The following is a 23,090-nucleotide window of genomic DNA, read 5'->3' as shown; positions in this document are numbered from 1 at the left end:
AAGTGGTTGAGGCGGGTACACTAACAACATGTAAAAACATGGACAAATACATGGATAGCAAAGTTTCAGAGGAAGGTGGGCCAAGTGCAGGGAAATGGGGTTAGCATGGATGGGCATTCTGATCGGCATGGGCCATTTTGGGCCAAAGGGCCTGTCTCTGCTGTAGGATGCAGTAAGTAAGTGCATTTGCTATTTGTCCCCCTAACTCTGTTGGTATCCTGGGATGTATTCCATCAGGGCAATGAGACTTGTGTACCTTTAACTCCATTAGCTTGCCCAGCTCTAACTCTTTCACGATAATGGTTATTATCTAGGTCCTCACCTTCCTCAGTCTCCTTATCAATTACTGGCATGTTCTTCGTATCCTCCATTGTGAAGACTGACTGCTGTGTACTCATCTTCCTGAACCCTGCTGGATAGGAATTACAAGGCACAGAACTCTGAGAGGTCTTCTTTGAGTATTTATTGATGAGACGTGGTCGTTACCTGGGTATTTTACGTGCAAAACGCCTTTAGGCAGCATCAGGTCCGATGTACGGCTCCCATTCTTCTACCTTTGTGATTTGTGACTTTACATAGAGACTGTCTCTCAGGATGATCTCCATGGCAACAACAGTTAAAAATTCTAGTTCAGTTCAACTCTGTTGATAAACCACACACCACTCCACCCCATCCCCCCACACCCCCCGTGGCTCCCTCAAGTACCTGACAGGCGCTTCAGTTTCAGTGGGGCTGTCTGTCAGGATTCTGATGTGGAGGAGCCGGAGTTGGGGTGGGGTGGGCAAAGTTAAAAACCACACAACACCAGGTTATAGTCCGACAGGTTTATTTGGAAGTACAAGTTTTTGGGGTGTGCTGTGATTTTTAATTTGATCAGGATTATCTCTCTGGTAACTGTTAAATGCTTCAACAATTACAGAGGCCATATGTTCCCCAAACAATAGGTTTCCCTCTAACAGTGTAAACTGCTATTCTGGCCCTGGGCATAGCTACTCATCACTATTTATACCCAATCCCATTAAGCTTTCAGTTGACCTTTGAAGTTTTTCTAATCTCCTAATTTCTCCTTGGTTTTGCCAATTTGTATGCCTTCTATTTCAATTTGATAGACTCCCTTATTTCCTTAGACACCCCCGGCAGATTACTCCTTTTCCGACAGTCCTTCCTTTTCACTGATATATACTTTTGCTGAGCACTTCGAAAAATTACTTTGATATTCCTCCACTATCTGTAAACTATCTCACCGTAAAGTCTTTGCTCCCAGTCTACATTACCAACTCCTGCCTCGTCCTATTGTAGTCTTCTTTGTTTAAGCACAGGATCTTAGTACTGGATTTAATCTACCCGCTTTCCATCTGTGTTCTAAATTCAACCAGATATATCACGCGTCTTTTGTTAGATTACGAGGTGAGGCGATGTTTCCTGGGTGTTTTGGTTTTCATTATCAGTGACCTTGGCTTTGTAATAAATTGCAGAATAGATATTCACAAAACAGTATTCTGGACAGTGTGAATGTACCACACAGTCTATAACCATAAATCACTGTTACCCCTCAGTTTAAAATTGCAAAATCATTATCTTCTACACACTTCCTCACTATCTCAGTTTTGAATACTATTCCACTTGACTATCCGACATTTTCCGAAAATCTCCTTTGGTGAAGTTGGTGAGTTTTGATTCCGCTTTCCAGTTATTACCGTAAGAAGATAAGCGCTGGGCACAGGAGAGGCAATGCAGCCCTTCGAATCAACTCCACCATTTAATACCATGATGATTGAGCTCACCTCGGTCTCAGCTGGATTTTCCCGCCTTCTCTCTGTCTCTCTCACCCTTCAGCTCATTGCAAATTAAAAATCTGTATCTGTCCATTAAATTTGCTCATTGTCTTGGCATCCACTGCGTTTTGAATAGGGAATTCCACAGATTCACAACACATCAAGATAGGTACATTCTTCTTCATGAGAATAGAATAGAATCCCTACAGTGCAGAAGCAGGGTATTCATCCATCGAGTCCACACCAATCCTATAATGAGCATCCCATTCAGAGTCACCCATTCCCAGTATTTCCCATGGTTAATGGCTTAACCTGCACATGCATGGACACTGTGGTTTAGCATGGCAAATCCACCTAACCTGCACATCTTTGGACTTTGGGAAGAAACTGGAACACCGAACAAAACCATGCAGCCACTGGGAGAACGTGTAAACTCTACACAGTCACCTAAGGGTTGAATCAAACCAGAATCTCTCAAGCTGTGAGGCTGAGGTGCGAGTCACTGAGCCACCTCTGCCTAAAACTGCTTCCCCGTATTGACCCCTCCACCCTGCAATTGACTGAATCTATATTCCTTACGTCAGAAATTGGGATGTCTAACCAGATGTCTCAGTAAAACCCAGTGACAAGCCATATGTCCTTGTCTGTCTGAATGGGGATCCTATACATAACACCCTTCCACCCCACACATTTCATTCACTTTCCAGAGACAGGCCTCCAGTGACTTCATGGGGACTGAAACTCCCACAATCCCTGAGGCAGGGACAATACATGTGTGGGGAAACCCGGCACTGTACATGTGCAGAATGTTAGCAGGTTTTGGAGCACGTGTTTTGGGGTAATTAGGGGAAAGTATTTCACACTGTGATTGGCTAGAGGAGGAACGTATCTGCTTGTAGTATTGATCAGTTGGGGGGTCAGAGTGTCACTACACCCTCGTGGGACCACTCTCCATCCCCAGTTCATTGTAATGCTGGGAATAAACTAATGGGAAACAAGGAAGAATCTGACTCATTCTCCCAGACTTAAGGTTCCTCTTCTGTCCAGGATGTGCCACCTCCCTTTCTGTTTCTGTCTGTTTCATTCTGTTCTTATATTATTGTCTTGCAACAACTGAAGGGAAAGGAAGTGAACCCAGAAAGGGTGCAGAGTCTAACCAGGGACAGGAAGTGATGGCATGGATCTGTTTATCAGTAACTCCATGAGAATGGGGAGGGTGTTCATTAGGGGCAGCAGAGTCAGAATGGTAGGAGAGAGTAAGTGGACTGGAGGGTTACAGCTTCGGGGGAAGAAAGGGGAAAAAGATATTCCAGAGAAACTAGAATAGTCTGTTCTGAATTTCTAATCTGTGCATATTCCTTTATACAGGGTGCGAGACGGTGAAGATTTGCAGACTGAAATCTCAAAATCATGTGCAGATTGTGATTAAGTTGACCAGTATTTGAAGAACCAAAGATGGAGAATCACTGGACCAATATCCTGCAACACTCTCCCTCCCAGCATTGTCGGTCTATCTGCGCCAAATGGACTGCGAATGGTTCAAGACAGCAGCTCACGACCATCTTCTCAATGGTACCTAGAGATGGGGAATAAATGCTGGCTGAGCAAGTGATGACCATATCCTGGAAATGGGTTCTATCTCTAGTTGCTGAAACCCAGTTGATGTTACTGCAGGATGATGAGGGACGCTGAGTGTGTCCTCCAGGAAGCAGCACCATCACATTACCCCTGCCTACACCCAGCAATAACACAGCAACATCACTGGTATATAAGGCAGTGAAGCCCAAGGAGGACTGAAATATAGTTCTTCGTGGTAAAGTCATGAAAGGGGATTGGAACAGAGCAGGAACAGGAGACTGATCTGGATGGTCAGCTGTTTCCCATTGAATGGTGGAGCCAGATTCAAAGGTCGAATGGCCTTCTCCTGCTGCTATCTCCCAGGTACGCATATAGCCAATGGCCCCAGGTAGGAAGAAGTAGTCAGGGCAGGGATTCTGCAGGAGATTGCACTTCCACATCTGTTTTCAGTGAGGGATAGTTTGATGGATTTTATTTAACATTTGTCTTTAACGCCAGGTTTGTGAATTTGTTTTTTTTTAAAAGTACAAGTTTATTCCATAATAAATAAAACTTAAAGAATCGAAACTATCTGCATATAACAGTTTTTAAAATTTCAAATGCCCTTTAAACAAAATCCTGCCTACTCCCGGACCCCATCACTTTTCAGTTACTCAAACTCCAGGGAAATATTCCTTCCTCTCTGGTTTGATTTAACTAATTTCAGTTCTTGTTCTGTGAGCTGTAAAGCATTTTTCTCCCATTTCTCTTACCCAGAAGTGTTATCTCACACAGCTGAGCAACTTTCCCACCATCAACATCATTATTCCATTATTTTGCTTTTTGTTAACGTATAATCACCAGCAGTAGCACACCAGTGTCGTCAGTTGAATATTTACAAACAAAACCCATTATGGGCAAAGCAAACCATTACAAGTGACAGAGTGGGAAGGGACTAAATCAAAGTAGAGTTGGGGGTGAGGGGGTGGGGGTGGCGGTGGAGATAAAGCACAGTATCCCCTGCGGTGCCCACCTCGATCTAATGGCATAGAGAGCATTGATACACACCACATGCTCCTCCTCCAAGGAGACCCTGAGAATATTCTTTATCCTCAATCATAGAATATAATCCCTACAGTGTGGAAGGAGAGCATTGGCCCATCAAACCCCACCGACCATTCGAAGAACATCCCGCCCAGAGCACTCCATCCCTGTAACAGTGTATTTCCCATGGCTGATCCACTTAGTCTGCAAATTCTGAACACTGTGGACAATTTATGACGACCGATCCACCTAACCTGCATATCTTTGAATTGTGGGAGAAAACCAGCGCACATGGAGGGGACCCACACTATTATGGGGAGAATGTGGATACCCCACATAGGCCGTTGACCAAGGCTGGACTCCAACCTTTTACCTGGTGCTGTGAGACAGCAGTGCTATGATCACAATTTAAATCAATACAGATGAACCCTGCTCCTTGTCACATTGCTGTTTGTGGTGACCTACTGCCCAGAGAGACACCCAGAGGTTCAGAAAGTGGCAATATAAATTCAGTCAACTCCAGCCCAGTTAATGTGGTTAACAACAACATCAATACTCCAGCAGTGTCATCATGTACAAGGTCCACTCCTGACTCTGATGGACAGTAACATCAGAATCAGAGTCCTGCAGTCCACACGGAGCAGGGGGATGACCACTTCCCTGTGAGCACTCACTGGGCCCTCAGTCGTGTTGAGTCTCAGCAAATCCCTTGTCACACAGAGAGGGAAACAGCTCCTACCCAGTGTGAACCTGCTGGTGTCTCAGGGAGTCAGGATGAATCACAGAATCCCGTCTCACACACTGACCATCTGAATGGTCTCTCCCCTGTGTGGGCTCACTGGGGTCTCAGGGGGTCAGGATGAATCACTGAATCCTCTCTCACACACTGACCATCTGAATGGCCTCTCCCCCTGTGTGGGCTCACTGGGGTCTCAGCAAGTGGTCCATTTGAGTGAATCTCTCCCCACATTGGGAGCAAGTGAATGGTCATTCTCCAGAGTGAGCTCGCTGGTGTTTCAGCAGATCAGAGGACTGAGTGAATCCTTTCCCACACATGGAGCAGGTGAAGGATCTAAATCCATTGTGCCCGCTCTGGTGCCTCAGCAGATTGTAAGATCGAGTAAATCCCTTCCCATACGTGAGGCAGGTGAACAGCCTCTCCCCAGTGTGACTGTGTCAGTGAGTGTCCCACTGGGAAGGGTAAGTAAATTTCTTCCCACAGTCCCCACATTTACACAGCTTCGCCCTGGTCCCGTTACATTGGTGTCTTCCCAGATCACATGACCAGTTAAATATTCGACCAGCTGCCTAACATGGGAATGATTTCTCTGAGCTAGGAATGCTGCTTTCCCTTTTATATTACTGATAAGGACCAGGACCTGCAGAATTGGACAACTCTGCAGTTGATGTGATGTTAAAGCTGAGTTTTCCATCTGTGAACTCTCTCTCTCTGTGAAACAAGTTTTTCCCTATCATTACGACAACTCCCAACACCAGCTCTCCCTTCAGCTCTCCTGAATTTCTAAATTTTAACTAATGTAAAGGCCTCAGTAATGTGCTTTTCTCTCACTTGTTTCTGAAAGTAAATTGGAGCCATTTTGAATAAATTTATACACTTTTACCAGCAGAACTCATGCCTACTCTGTCATTTACGATTTGTAACCTCTGGGAAGTTTGTTACCATCTTTGATGACCGTTATAATGCTCTGACCACTTCTCTGGAGCCAGGATAAGTCAATTCTAACAATTACCAATAGATTGTATCCAAACAGAATGTCCCCACAACAGTAGGCACTCTGACACTCAGTGCCCATCATTTAAGTTCTTTTTCTAAAGCCCCTCATGTGTCTGGCAAGCTGGCAATACAATTGAAGATATTTTATACAGTAACCTTTCAGTCTCAATTGCCAGTTCCAGTCCTTGAAGCAGCCAGTAACACACCATAGCGACTTGAATTCTAACAGCAGCATTGCCTTGGCAGAAGACATTGAGGAGAATGAAGCTGTCTTCTCTGGACTATCTGAACATGAAACACTTCAAATGAACAAAAATCTTAAAGAGATCAATATGGTAGACACAGCACGGAAGTGTGCCCTGGCCGGTGTGTCTGGAATGAAATCAGCACTAACTGTGGTATCTTTACCCAGTATCCCCTTTAGCTGCATAAATGTTTAAGATTTATTTGCTGCTCTAATTCCACTCTCTTGATCAGTCCCATTTGTAACTTCTGTAATGTTGGCAGCCGTGCAAATTGATAACATTTGATTCAATCCATCCCAAAACCTCTCGGTATTTGTGTCTCACTTTTGTTCACTGAGACCCTCATTCAATCTGACCTCTTTACAAACCCTGCCCTGATTTTCCTTCGAGGGCTCAGAATGAAATGTTCACAGAATTGTAAATGCTGAAAGGAGGCTGCTTCACTCATCAGCTCTCCAAAAGTAAGAGGGCTGAGAGGTAAATAAGAGGGGTGTGTGGGGTTGGTGGGATGGGAACTCGGAAGGCAATAGGTCGATGTAGATGGGAGGTAATGATGAGAGGGTGGGGTGGATAATTGGGAAGGAAGATGGACAGGTGGGACAGTTCAAGAGGCCAGTGTCGAGTTGGAGGGTTGGATCGGAGATAAGGTGGGGGGAGGGGAGGTGAGCAAACCTTGATGCCGTGTGGTTGAAGGGTCCCAAGGTGGAAGATCAGGTGTTATTCCTCCAGACGTCGGGTGGCTGGGATTTGGCGATGGAGGCAGTCCAGAACCTGCATGTCCTTGGTGGAGTGGGAGAGGGCGTTGAAGTGGTCGGCCACAGGGTGGTGGAGTTGTTTGGTGCATGTGTTCCAGAAATGTTCTCTGAATCAAGTTGGCGTTCTGATTCCCCAATGTAGAGGAGACCACATTGAGAGCAAAGGATAAAATAGGTGAGGTATCTGGACGTGCAGGGAAATCTCTGCTGGATGTGGGAGAATCCTTTGGAGCCGTGGATTGACGTTGAGGTGAAGGTGTGGGCACAGGTTTTACACCTCTTGAACTGGCAAGCAAAGGTGCTGGGAGTGGAGGGTGGAGGGTGGGTTGGTGGGGAGCATGGATCTAATGAGGGAGTCGCAGAGGAAATGGCCTTTGTGGAATGCTGAAAGGAGTGGGAAGAGAAATATATCTCTGGTGCGGTCTGATCGAAGGTGGTGGAACTGTCAGAGGATGATGTGTTGTATCTGGGTGGAAGGTGAGGATTGGGGGGTTCTATCCTTGTTGCGTTGGAGGTGTGGGGTTCAAGAGTAGAGGTGCAGGAAGTGGAGGAACTACACTGGAGAGCATTGTTGACCACATGGGAGGGGAAATTGTGAATCCTTGAAAGAGGAGGCAATTTGGTATGTTTTTGGAGGGTTCTGCCAGCTTGCATCAAGTTTCACTGGAACACTGCAGTAAGCTTGAGATAGAGATGTTGGCCAGGGAACAGGCTCGTGTGTTAAAGTGGCAGGCAACTGGAAGCTCAGGGTCTGTTTTTGCAGCAGAACGTAGATCATCAGCCACCATTTCCACCACCTCCACTGAGATGCTGCCAGACACAGGTTCCTGTCCCCTCCATTAACAGCTGTGCACCCTTCCAGCAAGATCATTATCCACTCTTTTGTCTGTCCACATGTTCCTGTCTCTCTTTGCACTCCATCTCAACCTATTATTTACTCTTTATCCCCTATCTCCTGCAGTCCAAAGATATGCAGGTTCGGTAAATTGGCCCAGCTACATTTCCCGGAGTGTTCTGGGATGCATAGTTTAGGTGCATTAGTCAGGGGAAATGTAGATTAATCGGGTCGTGGAATGGGTTTGGGTGGGATAATCATCGGAGGCTGGGTGTGAGCTTGTTTGGCTGATGGCCCTGTTTCCACACGGGAGCTGGGAAAATTCAGAATTCCTACAATCGGATCTAAGGACGGGTCACAGGTACCAGAATGACCCTTGGTGTGTGAAGGAGGTGGAAACGGGAAAGGGGAAGTGTCGGCGGAAATCGAATGAAATGTATCAGTTTAGACTGGGAGAGGTTTAATTACACTCTGTACAGGTCGCTAGTCCTGAATTAGAAACTCCTGCTCCCACGTTTGCAGCAAATGGGAAAATGTCTGTGGCCCTCAGGCAATGATCGGTCCTGGGTTATGGCCACCATCTTTATTGGGGGCAAGGTACAGCGAGGCGCATGGACATGTCCTCTTCCTAGGTGGGGGCGGGGCGATTTGAAGAGGAGCATTTACACATCAGACACATACCAGGGAAATATTTGTCTTTGATATTCATCTTGCACTGACTGTGACCTTTGTCTTGTGATTTTTTTTATCAGATATTAATTGAGAATAATTGAGACCGGGATCTCAAAAGCAGGTTTCTACAGTCAGTGGAGTCATCAGGATCTGGATATCATTGGCATTTCACTGTGGAACGAGAAAGGTTTGTCTGTTCTGTCTGTCGAAAAGTAGCTCATATTTTTAGGTAAAAACAATGTCCTGTGGCCCAACACTTAAACTCCCCTCCCACTCAGCCGAGGACATGGAGGTCCTTGGCCTCCTTCACCGCTGCTCCCTCACCACCCGACGCCTGGAGGAAGAACGCCTCATCTTCCGCCTTTCAACACTTCAACCCCAGGGCATCAATGTAGACTTCACCAGTTTCCTCATTCCCCCTTCCCCCACCTCACCCCAGTTCCAAACTTCCAGCTCAGCACTGTCCCATGACTTGTCCTACCTGCCTATCTTCCTTTCCACCTATCCACTCCACCCTCCTCTCTGACCTTCATCATCACCCCACTCACCTATTGTACTCTTTCCTACGTTTTCTTCCTCTCATTTATCTCTGCACCCTGCAGGCACCCTGTCTCTATTCCTGATGAAGGTCTTTTGCCCGAAACGTCGATTTTACTGCTCCTCAGATGCTGCCTGAACTGCTGTGCTTTTCCAGAACCACCCTATTCCAGACTCTCATATTTTTGTCAAGCAAATAGCAGAAAGATGTACAAATTCATGGTTGGTTCACCCTTGGGGTACGTGCTCTGTTCTGGGCCGTGCAGCCCGGGAAGGAGATATTGGTCTGAGAGGGAACATAGATTTATCCAAACTACACCTCGACTCTTTGCAGGAACTGTTATGTTTAGACCCAGTCAACCACTCTATGACTTTCACCTGTGAACTCCTTACTTTCAATTCCATGTAAATTTCCCATTACAATTTCTTATGGACTCAAATTCCAGTAACTTTTCAGGTGGAATTTTACAGATTCTGACAATTATCTGTTCATCCAGAAATTGCTGAAGGCCATGTTGACGCTGAGTGCTGCTTGGCTCAATGAGAATGTTTTGGAGTTGGGTGAAAACAGAGGGGGATGAGACAGGGAGAAGGTGATGCTGAAACTCAGTTTTAGTTCAGGCTATTCAGAATTTCGCATGGTCCCAATGGGAACAGCCAATTTGTAAGCGACACTGTGGAGTATTTGTTAACAGTTTTTAAAGTATAATATATCAGCTTAAGTAAAGATTAGGGCTATTGATTATAATGGACATGTTTGAAGTGAAGTAAGGTTGAAAGCTCTTTTAAATTCTCTTAATGAGAGCAACTAGCTGAATCTAGAGAGACATTGAGACAGGAATCTTCAGACCCGTGGCGGGCTCCTCTTGTACAATGTGGGAAATAAGGGACGCTTCCAGTGTCCCTGACGGCTATGTGTGTAGGAAGTGTGTCCATCTGCGCTACTGGGAAACTGCTTTTCAGACCTGGAGCTGTGAGTGGACCATCTACGATACTGAGAATATTATGGACAGCACGTTTAGTGAGTTCGTCACACTGCAGGTGAGGGTTACACAGGCACAAATAGGTGACCATCACATCAAGTTAAAGGCTCAGCAAGGGAGTGCAGGAGTCCCCATTGATCATCCCCTTCTCAAACAGATATTGTATACTGGTTGGAATTCTGTTGGGGGTGAATGGGTGGGGTGGTCTCTCGGGGAAATCAGCAACAGCCAGGGTCATGACACCACAGATAACTCTGCTGCACAGAACAGGAGGAAAGACAGTTGCAGGGCTATCGTGACATGGGATCAGTCGTCAGAGTAAGGGCAGGTACTTCTGTGGCCACAGACATGAATCAAGGATGGCATGTTACCTCCCTGGTGCTAGGATTCGTCATAGCATGGAGTGGCTACAGTGAGTTCTGCAGCTGGAGGGTTAATAACTAATGGTTGTGGAACACACAGATACCAACAACATCGCGAAACAAAGGGATGAGGGCCTGAAATATGTATAAAGGAAAATCAGAGATATATTAAAATGAAAAGAAATAATGTCAGATTTACACCCAGTGCCATGTGCTAGTGAGACCAGGAACAAGAGGATAGATCAGCTGGATGTGTGGCTGGAGAAATGGTGTACCAGAGAAGCGTTTAGATTTTCCAGGCACTGCGACCGTTTCTGGGCTAGGTGAGACTTGTACCAGCCTGACTGGTTACCCCTGGGCAGGGCTGGGAGAAATCTCCTGGTGGGGTGATTGCCAGTTCCATTGATGAGACTGTAACTAGTCTGGCAGGGGGTTAGGAGCTAAAGAGTGGCTTAGATGGGCCAGATTCAGGTCAGGGAATGGGAGATAGAGTATTCGTGATGCAGGCAACAGCTCAGAAAGACAAAGGAAAGGAGAATTAAACGAGGTTTGAGTCCTCTTCATCCATCAGTCCTGCCATCCCAGGGGTGAGAGTCAACAAAATATGAAGCCTTTTAAATGTCTATGACTCTAAGTGCCTCAGCAAAATCGTGGAAATCTGAAATTTAAAAAAAAAAATTACTGGAGCTCCTCAGCAGGTCTGGGAGCATCTGAAATGGTGATAGTTGCAGGAAACATTGCAGCCTTGAAGACGTTGTATAATGCCATCCCACAACGTCCACTTCTCCAGGCAAAATGTCCTCAGCCCCTCCTTATGGGTCACATGTTTCAATACTGGCAGCACCCTTATAAATCTTTTCTGGACTTTTTCAGGTTTCCCAACATCTTTCCGATAGCAGGGATACTAGAATGTAAAGCAGTCTGGGCATTCCAAAAGTGGCTGAGCCGATAAACTGTACAACCGAACCATGATCTCCCAACTCCTATACTCAATGCACTGCCAAATAACAGCTAGCATACCAAACACCACCTTCACCGACCTGTCTACCTTCAGCCCTACTTTCAAGGAACGATCAAACCACTCTGCACAGTGTATTTATTTGTCAACACTTCCCAGGAACTTGTTATTATGGCGCTGAGTCCTATCTTCCTGAAATCGGGGAGACTAGAATTGAATGTAGTATTCTAAAACTGGCCTCACCAATGCCCTGTACAGCCACAACGTGACCTCCTAACTCTTATACTCAGTGACAGAATCCATACAGTGTGGAAGCAGCCCATTCAGCCCATGAGACCTTACCAACCATCGGAATACCATCCCACCAGAACCATGTAACCCAGCATTACCCACAGTTAATCCACCTAACCTGCACCTCTTTGGATTGTTTGAGGAAACCAGAGCGCCCAGAGGACGCCCGTGCTAACACACAGAGGGAGAATGTGCCAACACGACACAAAGTGGAATCGAACCCAGGTCCCTTTATTGATGAGTGCACAGACCAATAAAGGTCAGCATGCCAAATGCAGTCTTCAGCACCCAGTTTCCCTGAAACTCGACTTTCCAGGAACTATGCAGTTCTGAGCTCTTCAGGGGGGTTGAAAGTGAGGAGGCGAAAACAGGAACAGGGTTGAGTTGTAGATCCATAAAATAACTCTGTTCCCCCCCACTCTGTTTCCCTCCCCCTCTGTTCCACTCCCCGTTCTCTGATTCTCACCTGCCTCTGTCTGTCCTCCCCTGCCCCCATCTCTGTCCTCACCCGTGCGACCACTCTCAATCCCCACATCCTCTCTTTCCCCCCACCCTCAGCCCACCCTCTCTGCCTACTCTCCCCTCCCTCTCCCCTAGTTCTGTATACCCCAACCACAGGGAAAGGACCTTGTCTATTTGCCCTACCCATGACCGGCTGATTTTATAAATCTCTATCAGGTCACCCCTCAGCCTCCGACGCTGTAGGGAAAACACCCTATCCAACGCTGCAACATCCTTGTAATTCTTTTCTGACCCCTTTCAAGTTTGAGAACATCCTTCCGATAGGAAGGATACCAGAATTGCTGGAATATTTCAAAAGTTGCCTAATCAATGTCCTGTACAGCCACAATACGACATCCCGACACCTTTCCTACAGTCCCTGACCAATAAAGTAAAGCATACCAACTGCCTTCTTCACTATCCTATCCACCTGTGACTCTACTTTCGAGGAACTCTGAACCTGCACTCCAAGGTCTCTTTGTTTCGCAACACTCCCCAGGAACTTACTATTAACTGCAAAAATCCTGCTAATGTTTGCTTTCCTAAAATGCAGCATCTCACATTTATGTAAACTGAGCGCCTCAGCCCATTCGCCCATCTGATCCAGATCCCGTTTAACTCTGAGGTAATCTTTTTCACTGTCCACTACACTGCCAATTTTGGTCTCATCTGCAAACATGCTAACAATCCCTCTTATGTTCACATTAATATAAATGGCAAACAGTAGTGGATTCAGCACCGATCTTTGTGACATTCCATTGGTCACAGGGCTCCAGCCTGAAAATCATCACTCCACCACCGCTCTCTGTCTTCGACCTTTGAACCAGTTCTATATTCAAATAGTTAGCTCTCCCAGTATTCCATGAGATCTAACCTTGCGAACCAATCTCCCATGAGGAACCTTGTTGAACGCCTTACTGAAGTCCATGAAGATCATGTTCACCGCTCTGCCCTCATCAATCCGCTTTGTTACTTCTTCAGTAAACTCAGTCCACTCCATGAGTCATGATTTCCCACGCACAAGGCTGTTATTGATAGCCAGGACTTAACTCTGTACATTGGGGTCTGCGTCTCCCAGTTATAGGAGTTAATATTCTGGATAACGTTCACGTACATCAGCTTTGTGTTGGTGACTGCGTATTGAGTCTTGTTAATAACACCAACACAGGTGAGTTCCTTTTGAAAGGCAGTCCCTATATCCCTACCCCCTACCCCCTCCCACCTGCTCTGTCTCCTCCATCTCCACGGTAGACTGTAAGTACAAGGAACTCGCGGAGTTTCCATGTGAGTGAGGTTGAGCAAATCTTCCTTTCTTTCCACAACCCCACTATGAAATGGTGGTAGTGTCCTTTCCTCTGGACCAAGAGGATCGGGTTCAGAGTTTGGTAACAGTGGCTTTGAAGAAGATGATTATAAAACCTGCCCAAGCCACCAGGCCATACTGTCTCCCAGCTGTCCCTGCCTGAGGCTCCAAACAGAACCTTCCTGTAGTTTCTCTCCTGTCAGACTCTCCCATTACTCAGTTTGTCTAGTATTCCCTCCTGCTGCTGCACTGCTCCTGTCCCTCACTGACCTGTCCATCCCCCAGTGTCCTCCACATTCATTCATTGGTTACAATTCCATTATTTCCCGTCCTCCAGCCCCGCCCCCTCCACTCTATTGGGCAGCAGCTGATATCAATCCTCCAGGCTCCTGTGTGATCGAGAGCATGTTCCGTAGGAAGGGAGATCAGTGCACGGGCGCAGTGCTGGCCAGTTGTTGGCGTATGTGCAGGGCGGGTCAGTGCCAGGGAGGGAGGCTGTGGATGTGTGGGATTAATCTGTCATTAGCAGCTCCCTTCCTTCTTTCTTCTGAGGACACGACCCAGGGGAATAGCCCTTTGCCTGGTGTCCTGACGATTGGTCAAAGTATCACTGGGGGAGCATTTTGCAGCAAGTTGTCAGAACTCTTATGAATAGTCAGGATTGTTATGGAAAATGACAAGGATGGGCCTCTAATTAGAGTTCTAATTTGGTTAATTTTAGTTCAACCAGATATGATTTGGCCAGTGTGTGCAGAATGGTTCTCATCAGAGAATGGGTGTTCTGGGAGATTGGGGGAGGATTCACCAACACCCTGGAGGCTCCAAGTCAAACTCATTGATTTGGTTCTTAGTCTGCAGACAGCAGCTCGGAAACTGAATTCAAGACGAGGAGAGAGATTGCGAGAACTGAGTGTGGAGGAAAGGAGGGATGAGATTGGTTTGGATTTCAGTTAACAAGAGAGAGAAATTGTGAGACTGAGATTTAAAGTTTTGGGGGAACAAGGAAACTACAATTTAATACTATCATTGTCTTTTAAAGTTCCATCCTGTATTAACAATGTTGACTTGTTTTTTCCTATTGTAGGGTACTGAAAGGGTGGATTTGCGGATGAGAAATTCAAATTGAACTTCATGTTCTGATCTGATAGTTACTTGATCCGTGCCGATCTGAATATCATTGGCCTTTTCATCTGGAAGGAAAGGTGTGTATTCTGTCCGTGGGCGAATATTTCAAATCTCAGTGTGACTGGAAAACGGACTGAGACACAGGCAAGTCCATGTTAACGTGCTTTGTGGCTTTGAATGGAAGCTGGTTGTCAGGATTATCTCCGTGGCAACGGCAGTTTAAAAATACTAGTTCAATTCAGCATTTTTTTTTTAACAACACACCCCTCCCCAACACCTCCGTGGCTCAGTCAAGTACTTGACAGGTGCTTCATTTTCGGTGGGGTTGTCTGTCAGGATTCTCATGTGGAGGAGCCGGTGTTGGAATGGGGTGGACAAAGTTAAAAATCACATGACACTAGGTTGTAGTCCAACAGGTTTATTAGGAAGCACTAGCTTTCCAAGCACGATGTAATTTTTAACTTTATCAGGTTCATCTCTATGCTGACAGACTTCTTCAGATAAGTACTTCAACAATTAAATAAGCCATATGTTCCCCACGCAATAGGTTTCCTCGAGCATTGTAAACTGCTATTCTTGCCCTGGGGATAGCTACTCATTTGTATACCCAGTCAAAATCCCATCAAGCTTTTTGTTGATCTTTAAAGTTTTTCTAATCTCCTAGTTTCTCCTTGGTCTTTGCCAATTTGTATGCCTTCTATTTCAATTTGATAGACTCCCTAATTTCCTTAGATACAAATGACAGATTACTCCTTTTCCTACAGTCCTTCCTTTTCACAAATATACATAATTTTGTTGTGCACTTTGAAAAATTACTGTCTCATCCTGTTGTAGTCTACTTTGGTTAAGCACAGGATCTTGGGATTGGACTTAATCTTCCAGCTTGACATCTGTTTTATAAATTCAACCAGACTTCTCACATATTCTTAAAGTGCCTCTTTGGATTCATCCTAATCTTCTCAGCCAAGGTTCTTTCATGTCCACTTTGTCTCCTGATTTCCATCAAAGGTTAACTCCTATATTCCTTATTGTGCGCCAGGGACTCCCTTGATCCCAGTTGCCTGTGCCTGAGTCACACATCCCTTTTTTCCAGTCAATGCCTAAATATCTCTTGTCATCCTGGGTTCCCCATTCCTGCCAACCTTGCCCTTCACCCTCACAGAAACATATAGACTTTGAACTCTAGCTATCTCACGTTTAAAGGATTCCCACTAGCCAGCGAGCCATTTACCCGCAAAAAAATTACTCCAGTCGACCCCTGCAAGATCCTGTCCAATCCCATCAACATTCCCCTTGTCCCAATTTAGAACTTGAACCTGTGGACCAGCTTTGTCCCTCTCCATAGCTATTTGAAAATTAATAGGACGATGGTCACTGGTCCCAAAGTGCTCCCCCACTGTCACCTCAGTCACCTGTCCCGCTCTGTTTCCCAAGAGTTGTTTGAGTTTTGCCCCTTCCCAAGTAGGACACTCTCCATCCTGCTGGAGGAAAGTTTCCTGAATTCACTTATCGGATTCCACTCCATCAAATCCCTTCACGCTCTGGCAGTCTCAGTCTGTTACAAATTAAAATCCACTCTTCTGACAACCATATTGCTCCTGCATGTCTACTTTCCCCCTGCATATTTGTTACTCAAATTCACGTTGACTATTTGGAGGCCGATAGTACAAACTCAGTGACATCATCATCCACTTCCTACTTCTTAGCTCCACCCGTGAAGCCTCACTGGATGATTGGTCAGTTATTTTATCTCTGATTACTGCTGTGATAATCCCCTTAATCAAAAGTTCAACTCCTCCCCTCCTTCCACCATCCGTGTCCCGCCTAAAGCACCAGCACCTGATGCGTGAAGCTGCCAGTCCTGACCCTCGCTTAGCCATGTTTCTATAAAGGCTACATTATCCCAATCTCATGTTCCTATCCACGCCATTAGTTTATTGGTCTTACCTGCCAACCCTCTTGCACAGAAATGAAAGTAGTTTAATCCAACAGGCATTCCTTACTCCTTATCATGTTCCAGCCTGTCCTGTCTCTTCACTTTATTGTTTCTGATTACTGTATCTCCTACCAGCCTCGTTCTTGCCTCCCTGATCATGACGATATTGCTCCTCGCCAATATAGTTTAAATCCTCCCTTGTAGCATGAACAAAATTCGCCAACAAGATCCTGGTCCCATTCCCAGTGCATGCACCACCTGTCCCTCCTGATCAGGTCAACTCTGTCACAGAAAAGACAACAATGTAAAAATCTGAATCTCTCTGCCCCCCACCCCTGCACCAATTCTTTAGTTACTTATTTATCTGCCATATCCTCCTGTTCCTACTTTCACTAGCTCATTACAATGGAAGTAATCAGGAGATGACCATGGTCAAGGTCCTGGTTTTTAACTTTTCTCCCAGCTCTCACTAATCACTGTGTCCGACCTCATTCCGACATCGACCCGTGTCATTTGTGCCAACGTGCATAATGATTTCTGGCTTCTCCCCCTCCCCCTTGAGAATGTTCTGCAGCCGCTCGGAGACATCCTGGACCCTGGCACCTGGGCGGTAACTCAACATTCTGGATTCCCATTTGAAGCCACAGAATCTCCGGTCTGTCCCTCTAACAATCGACTCTACTATCTCTAAGGTCCTGTTAACTGTTACCCTTTCCCACTGTGCCCCAGAGTCAATGGTAATGCCACCAACCTTGGCGACTGCTGCTTTCCCCTGGATTGTATTTACCCTGAACAGGTTCCAAATCGGTGTACTTGTTTTTGTGGAGAATTGCCATAGGGTATTCCTGCATTCTCTGCCTACTCCGTTCCCCATTCCAGGTGGTCGCCAACTTCCTCTCTGTCTTGAACACAACAGGGAGCAAGGACTCATGTTGGATTAAATTGCCCTTATTTAAATGCAACAGGTCAGATAGGTAAACCTAATGTACTCACAACATGGATCTTAATGCGGGACTGGGATATTATAGTCATTACAGAAATATGATTGGGGCGAGTCTTGGGTGTGACCACAACACGAAAGCTCTTATCGATGAAGTTCTCAATATCTCAGATGATCCTGAGTGCATCCAGCTCCAGCTCCCGAACACGGTCTCCCAGGAGTTGCAGCTGGGTGCATTTTCCACACGTGTAGTTACCAAGGACTGTGGGAATTTCTCTGAGCTCCCCACATCCCGTATCAACAGTCCTAACTGCCATCTCCATTGCTGCAAGACTAAAGTTTAAAGGACTTTTTTTTGAGCTTGCCTGTAGTTTTCGCTGAGCTGCTGTTGTCCAAAACCTCTTGAGCCAAACATTACTCCTGACTCTGCTACCAACCGCATGTCTCTCTACCCCTTCACATTTAGTTTTGGTTAGGGAAGGAGGGAGACACTCAGTGATGTAGCACTTGGGCATTAAGCACTCCTTGACACCTGGCCACTAACTACCTGCTCTCCATCCAAGATCACTGATTGGCCTTGGAAGATGTCTTACTGAGATTTTCCTTCTGGTAGTGCTAACTGCGCTGATGCTAATCTTGACCCCGGCAGCCAATCTGCGTTGTCACAGTCCCTTGGTCCTTTCTGTCTAAGAGTACTGCATTTATTAATTCCATGAATCTATCGACTGCATTCCAAACTGTGTCTCACTCCACAGCGAGAGAGGTTGATGTTCCAGAGAATACAAGGCGATTGAAAAAATGATACAATTCGACACAGGGCCAACAATATGTCTATCCGCTCACTGAGTCTGCTTTTCCACTCAATTAGGTGAGATCGATTTTGATAATCCCCCATTCCACTTGTCTGCATTTTCCCCATAAACCTTGTATGAGAATGTCTGCCTCAATCCTAAAGATATTTAATGAGCCAGCCTCAACAGCCCGAAGAATTTTCGAACATGATTTCCCTCTCACTGATGTGAGACTTGGTGGTCTTTAACCCCATGCGGTATTTCTAGCACTCTGTTTGAAAGTTGTATCAATATTAGATATTATCCTGTCCTATCACACCTTCTCTGTGGCCAGAGGCAAAACAAAAATGAAAAGTTAAGAGACAGTATTCTCCTCACGTCAGCCTAAGATACAGCGCATTCTGGTCTGTGCATTTGACTACTCTCTATCCCACAAAAACTTCCAATTCATTGCCAGCTTCTGTATCAATTCACTCAAGGATCACACGGTCACTCTCCTTGAATCCAGGAACTCCTTCTTCAAACTGAAGACCGAAAGAAAGTCAGTGTTTAACATATTCTCTGGCTCCGTGCACAGGCTGCCCCCTTGGTCCTTAATACTCCCCATTCTCTCCCGCGTTATCCTCTTCCCCTTAATAACTCGAAAGAATGTCTTTGAATTCTTGCTCATCTCTACCCTCGAATGTTTTAACTCCCCGCCAACATTTCTGCTCTTCTACTGACTTTTTAAGTTTTGCCCTACACTTTCTATATTCTTTTCGGACCTCCGTTGACCTGCTCACTTTGTAACTGCTTTAAGCTTCTTTTTCCTTTTTAATTCTGTTCGGAAATGTGTCGACACCCGAGGTTCTCTGGGCTTGTGTTCCTAAAATTTATCTTCGGTGTAACATGCTGGGCCGATACTGTCATCAATTACATTTTGTTCAAGTGACCCCCTAACTAGCGCCCCACGCTGTTCTGCTACAGTTGCACCCAGAAGCATCTGCACTTTGGCCAGATCCTGTCATATATTTTTCATAAAATCGGTCTCCAAAATCCAAGAAGCTTTTATTTTTCAAACATTTCTGGGTCTTTTCCTTAGCAAACTCAAGACATAGGAGACACGGTCACTGGTCCTTTCATGCTCACCCCAATCCTGCCTGCAACATCTGACTGGCGTCGTTCCCCACGGTGAGGCCCAGCACAGCCCCGCCCATTGTTGTATCTGCTACACGTTGACATAACAAGCTCCCAGGAATAAATTTCAAGGCATCTGTCCCCTCTTAAAAATGTTATCACTGTCCGAATGAATGTTTGGAAGTGAAATGCCTGAATATAATGACCCCATTGTTGTATTAGCACACCTCAGTAAATTGGTTCTATATCAGCTCCTGTACTTTGTTTTGTTTGGGAGTCTATAATATATCCCCAGCGGTGTGTCTTCATGGTTTTGATCCTGAGCCCTAACCACCAAGCCTCATTAGATCCTTCTTACTGCAGTAACTTTCTCCACAATTAGTAATGCTACCCCCTTTCCTCTTTTACCACCTCTCCTGTCGTGCTTCGAGATCTTGTACGACAGGACATTGAGTTGTCAGCCCTGACCTCCCTCAAACACATCTCTGTGATGGCAAAAATGTCACAACTCTCCATTTCACCTCATTCCGTTATCACATCTGTTTATCCGATAACATTCCCAGCATTAAGGTAAACAAAATCCAGCCTGGAATGTAACACCTGGAATACTCTATAACGCGGAGTTCGTTCGTCATTCATTGTTTGTTCTCAAGCTGCCCAATTCATGAACCAATCCTATACCTCTGGGAATGAATGAATATTTGTTGAATTGTAATTTCTCTTTTAATAAATGTATTCATCAAATGCAGCTTTCCAGAACTAAACAGTCAGCTCCACATGCAACGGGTTTCTGCTGATTAATTCCCTGTTCAGTGTGCAGAGGGGAGAGCTCGAAGTAATGGAGAAAGTGAGAACTGCAGGTACTGGGGATCAGAGTCGAAACGTGTGGTGCTGGCAAAGCACAGCCATTGGGGCAGCATCTGAGGAACAGGAGAGTCAAAGCTTTGGGAATCAGCAGTTCATCAGGATCTGCAGTTCTCACTTTCTCCATTACTTAGTTCTGGAAAGTTGCATTTGATGAATACAAAGAAGTATGAGAGATGACTTGATAGAGGTTTATAAGATGACGAGAGGCAAAGATAGAGTGGATAGCGAGATACTTTTTCCCATGATGCAAATATCTATCACAAGGGCGAAAAACCTAAAGGTAAGTGGAGGAAGGTTGAATGGAGATGTCAGAGGTAGGTTCCTTTCATAGAGAATGGTGGATGGTTGGAATGTACTGCTGGCAACTGTAGTAGAGTCAGCTGCATTGGGGATATATTAAGAGACGATTGGATAGGCAATTGAATGATAGTATAATGAAGGGTATGTAGGTTAGTCTGATGTTAGAGTAGGATAAAGAGTCGGCAGGATGTCAAGGCCAAAGGGTCTACCCTGTACTGTTCTATGTTTCACTCAGCATGTGGATTCTTTTCAATTGTTGAATGTGTGAGGGAGTGATGTGTGTGAGATCAGGAAGCTCTGTAGGGGCCTTGGGCCAAGGCGTCCACTTCTGGGGTGCATTTTTACAGTCACCTGAGTACCAGTACAACATGTGTGTGATGACCTACACCAGACAGAATCTGTCAAGTTCTGTTATTAAGGTGATTCTGGACTTGTCATTTGCTGCTGTTTTCTTCAGATAGATTTTGTTGGTTGACCCATGTATTATTTTTTTGTCCATCAACAGAGATGTACAATTTTATTTGTATACTGGTGAATGTGAAGGTGACATTTATTGGACACGGGTTTGGAGCTTTCTTTGCGAGACACAATGTGCTGCAGAATACTGTCAACTTGTCTTTACCCAGTGTCTGGTCCAGATAGCAGATGCTTGGAGTCTGGGAGGCAGGCCAGATATAATCACCATAAGTAACTTGTGCGATGTGATTCTGAGACTTCATGTCCATTCATCTGCCCCCAGTCAAGGCTCAGACCGAAGATGGAGTCGAAATAATTTGTTGTGAAATAATGTTTGAATGACTGCCCTGACCCAGGTGGAAGCTCTCTGGATTCATTTAAGAGCAGACAAATGTCTTACCCAGTATCACAGGCAGCTGTGCATGAATTCAAATCTTTTAAAGTCTTTTTTCAATGTAGGTTATGATTGCAATCTGATCTGATAAAATCAGATATTTGCTATGATCGTGAACTGTGATTCACAAAAGTGTGAAATATCATTATTTAACCAAACAATAATTGCATCACCTCTGAAAATAATTAGGTTGATGTTATATTTATGGAACTAAAATATACTTTCCTGCCAACATTTTATGATACAAAAATAAAGATTGTATATTTTATTTAATACCGAACAAAGAACATGTTATCTGACTATAGTGGTGATCACAATTACATGCTTTTGCATACATGAACATCATGTAACCACAAAAATACATCATCCTCTCTCACTAGTATTCTCACATACGGATGAGGAAGGACACCACTTCAACTGGGGCAACACATCCCTCCTAGGACAAACCAAATAGAGGCACGCACGAGGATTCCGAGAAGCATTGCATTTCAACTTGAACTCTATCAACAAACACACCGAGTTAGACCTCAGCCATCACCCCTGAGAAAAGGAACAGGACGTGACTTCACCGCAGGAAATAACATCACCACAGGAAATGACATCACAAACCCAAAGAAACTCAAACATATAAATAGAAAGCAGGAAGTTTCAGCGTTGGTTCCCCTGAGGCCCACTGAAGATGAAGATGGTAAAACATCTCGAAATGAACCTTCCAGCTCAGCGAAGAAGCCTACATCCAAAATTTCAACCTGAGCTAAAAATCTTCTCAAAACTCGCTGCAATTGCACACTCATTGTCAGTATTTAAATGAATACATCGTTGCTCCAACATTTGGAAAGTCGTTGGCTTCTGAATGATTGTATTTTTCGAGTGAGAAAACTATTGAACAGTAATATAGAAATTGCGTTCTTACATATTTATGCATAATCGATCAGTTTAATTTCTCACCAAATGTGCGAGCTTCAGTTATTTTCCAACAATTGAAAAATGACAATAATTCAGAGAATATTAGATTAAATAAATGATTTATGTTATTAAATTGAAGTGAACAACAATTTGAAACCTTGCAATTTTCAGAATGAATGATATTTAATGTGAAATGTGAAAAAGAATGAACAACATACATCCGTGTGAGTAAACAGTCAGACATTTTCGAAAGAGTATTGTGGCAAAGCAAAGGAAATATTTGTTTTATTTGTTGGGATACAAAATTTAAAATATTCGTGTGCTGAGTACTAATTAGACTTCATCATCAAGCTGAACTTGCAATACTTGCATTATAAATGGTTATGCTACAGCAAAATGATCAGATATTTGCCAACATTTACAGCTGGAAATAATCTGATACTGGCTTTGACTTGCATCTGTACCTGATAGAGAACAGAACTTTAATGTACACAATGAGGCTATTGGAACAGTGTGTATGCATCAGCTGAGGAAGTGTCTCCCAAATCCTCCCATTTGCCACCTCTATCACTGTTGCCCTTTAATTTGGGAAGGTTAAATTATATATCCATTTCCCTCTTGAGTCTTCATTCACAAATCTCCCAGGTAGGGCATTCCAAATCCTAACAACTCTCTCAATAAAGAGCTTTTGACTTATCTCACTCCA

General features: G+C 44.8%; 1 long non-coding RNA gene across 2 annotated transcripts in view; it reads left to right on the top strand.

Annotated features, from left to right (window-relative positions):
• The window catches only part of LOC140471840 (uncharacterized), a 41,468-nt gene extending 19,004 nt beyond the window's left edge, over positions 1–22,464 (top strand). The window contains exons 4-7 of one of the 2 annotated variants that reach the window (XR_011957211.1): positions 3,144–3,716; positions 8,699–8,805; positions 14,638–14,755; positions 21,859–22,464. This is a non-coding gene — a long non-coding RNA (uncharacterized lncRNA). Of the gene's footprint in view, positions 1–3,143; positions 3,717–8,698; positions 8,806–14,637; positions 14,823–21,858 lie in introns of both variants that reach the window. The other variant, XR_011957210.1, reaches the window with a different exon arrangement.
• Positions 22,465–23,090: the final 626 nt, after the last annotated feature.

The sequence above is a fragment of the Chiloscyllium punctatum genome, unplaced genomic scaffold (genome assembly GCF_047496795.1).
Source record: "Chiloscyllium punctatum isolate Juve2018m unplaced genomic scaffold, sChiPun1.3 scaffold_159, whole genome shotgun sequence".
Lineage (NCBI taxonomy): Eukaryota > Metazoa > Chordata > Chondrichthyes > Orectolobiformes > Hemiscylliidae > Chiloscyllium > Chiloscyllium punctatum.
This window is presented reverse-complemented; position numbering and strand designations above follow the sequence as displayed.